Source organism: Mustela nivalis (assembly GCF_964662115.1).
Source record: "Mustela nivalis genome assembly, chromosome: 1".
In the NCBI taxonomy this organism is placed as follows: Eukaryota; Metazoa; Chordata; class Mammalia; order Carnivora; family Mustelidae; genus Mustela; species Mustela nivalis.
The window spans coordinates 75,237,629-75,240,257 of NC_139020.1; the positions used below are offsets into that span (position 1 = coordinate 75,237,629).

General features: G+C 38.0%; 1 long non-coding RNA gene across 1 annotated transcript; it reads left to right on the forward strand.

The window, feature by feature from the left end:
• Positions 1-428: 428 nt before the first annotated feature.
• On the forward strand, positions 429-2,253 carry LOC309840390. Its single transcript, XR_014298576.1, has 2 exons — positions 429-1,434; positions 1,646-2,253. It is a non-coding gene; the product is annotated as an uncharacterized lncRNA (long non-coding RNA).
• The last annotated feature ends 376 nt before the right edge of the window (positions 2,254-2,629 follow it).

Sequence of the window (2,629 nt, forward strand, 5' to 3'; positions counted from 1 at the left end):
CTAGGAGTGGAGTTACCAGGTCATTTAGTAACTTTATGTTTAGTATTTTGAGGAATGAACAGACTGTTTTCCAAAGTGGCTGTACCATTTTACGTTCCCACTAGCATTGTATAAGTAGTATATTTCTCTACATCCTTGGCCAACACTTGTATCTTATCTCACTGATTATAGCCATCCTTGTGGTTATGATGTAGTATTTCATTGAGGGTTTTATTTACATTTTTTTCTTGATACCAGATGATGTTGCTCTGTTATTGGCCATTTGTATATCTTCCTTGGAGAAATCTCTGTTCAGATCTTTGCCCATTTTTAAGTGGGTTATTTGTCTTATTTCTGAGTTGTAAGAGTTCTTTATATATTCTGCAAACTAGATTTTTGTTAGATATGTGATTTGCAAATTTTTTCTCCCATTCTGCAGGATGTCATTTTCCTTTATGTCTTTTGAAGCACAAAAAGTTCTAATATTGATGAATTGATGTCTTTTCCTTTTGGTGTCATGTCTGAGAAACCATTACCTAATTCAAGGTCATTTAAGATTTATGCTTATGTTTTCTTCTAATGGTTTTATAGTTTTAGTTCCTTTTTTTTATTTTTATTTTTTTTAAAGATTTTATTTATTTATTTGACAGAGAGAAATCACAAGTAGATGGAGAGGCAGGCAGAGAGAGAGAGAGAGAGGGAAGCAAGCTCCCAGCTGAGCAGAGAGCCTGATGCGGGACTCGATCCCAGGACCCTGAGCCGAAGGCAGCGGTCCAACCCACCGAGCCACCCAGGTCCCCCCCACCCTTTTTAAAATATTTTGTTATTTATTTGAGAGAGAGAGAGAGATCACAAGTAGGCAGAGAGGCGCAGAGAGAGTGGGTAGCAGGCTTCCTGCCAAGCAGAGAGCCCAATATGGGGCTCCATCCCAGGACCCAGAGATAGTGACCTGAGCTGAAGGCAGAGGCTTTGACCCACTGAGCCACCCAGGCGCCCCTGTAGTTTTAGTTCTTAAAGTTAGGTCTGGGATCATTTTGCATTAATCTTTGTATTTGGGTTGGGGGGAGCTTTTGGGGAGGGGTACATGAATATACAGTTATCCCAGACCATTTGTTGAAAAGACGATTTTTCCTTGTTGAATTGTGCTCTCACCTTGTCAAAAATCAATTGACTATAAACACAAGAGTTTATAATGGATTCTCAATTCTGTTCCATTGATCTATATGTCTAGTCATATGCCAGGATGACACTGTCTTGATCACTGTAGTTTTGTAGTAAGGTTTTTGGCTTTTTTCTTAAGATTTTTTTGGCTTTTTTCTTAAGATTTTTCTTAAGAGAGAGAGAGAAATAGAATCTCCAACAGACTCCCTGCTGAGCACAAGCCCGCCTGACGCAGGGCTCAATGCAGGGCTTAATCTCACAAACCTGAGATGGTAACATGAGCTAAAGTCGGGAGTTGGATTCTTAAAGATTTATTTTATTTATTTATTTATGTATTTATTTGACAGAGAGAGAGATCACAAGTAGGCAGAGAGGCAGAGAGAGAGGTGGAAGCAGGCTCCCTGCTGAGCAGAGAGCCCGATGTGGGACTCGATCCCAGGACCCTGAGATCATGACCTGAGCCGAAGGCAGAGGCTTAACCCACTGAGCCACACAGGCGTCCCAGGGGAGTTGGATTCTTCACCAACTGAGCCACCCAAGTGCCCCTGTAGCGAGTTTTAAAATAGGGGTGTTTGAGTCCTTCAACTTTCTTCTGCCTTTTCAAAACTGTTTGGGGTATTCTGGGTCCCTTGTATTTCCACATGAATTTTAGGATTAGCTTGTCAATTTCTACAAAAAAAAAAACCCAGGATTTGGGTAGAAATTATGTCAATCTGTAGATTGGTTTGGAGTATATTGCATCCTAACAATATTAAGTCTTCTCATCCACGAACATGTGTGTTACTCTAATTACTTAGGTTTTAATTTCTTTAAACATTGTTTTGTAAATTTCAGTGTATAAGTCTTGGCTTCTTTTGTTACAATATGACTAGGTATTTTACCTTTTGATGGTATCCTAAATGGAACTGTTTTCTTAATTTCATTTCAGAATGTTCATTGCTGGTGTGTAGAAATACCATTTATTTTTGTATATTAATCCTGTGCCCGTGTTCTGTAACTTGACTGAAGTTGTTTATTCATTCTAATACTTGTTTGTATGTGTGGATTACTTTGGGTTTTCTGTATATAAGATCATTCCATCTGCAAATATAGTTTTACTTTTTTCTTTTTTGATCTGGATGCTTTTTATTTCTTTTTCTTGCTGTGTCAGAACCTCCAGTACAATGATAATTAGAAATAACTAGAGCAGACATCCTTCTCTTTTCTAATCTTTGTGGAAAGCATCTAGTCTTTCACCGTTAAACCTGATTCTAGCTGTTAAGTTTCCAAAGATGTCCTCTGTCAGGGTGAGGAAGTTCCCTGCTTTTTCTGCATTAATTGAAATGATCATATTTTCTCCCTTTTATACGGTATTATGGTCTGTTACATTAATTTTCAGATGGTAAACCAATCTTATATTTCTGGGATAAATTTGACTTGGTCATGTGTATAATCTTTTTTATATGTTGCTGGATTTGGTTTGCCAGCATTTGTGAAAATTTTTACATCT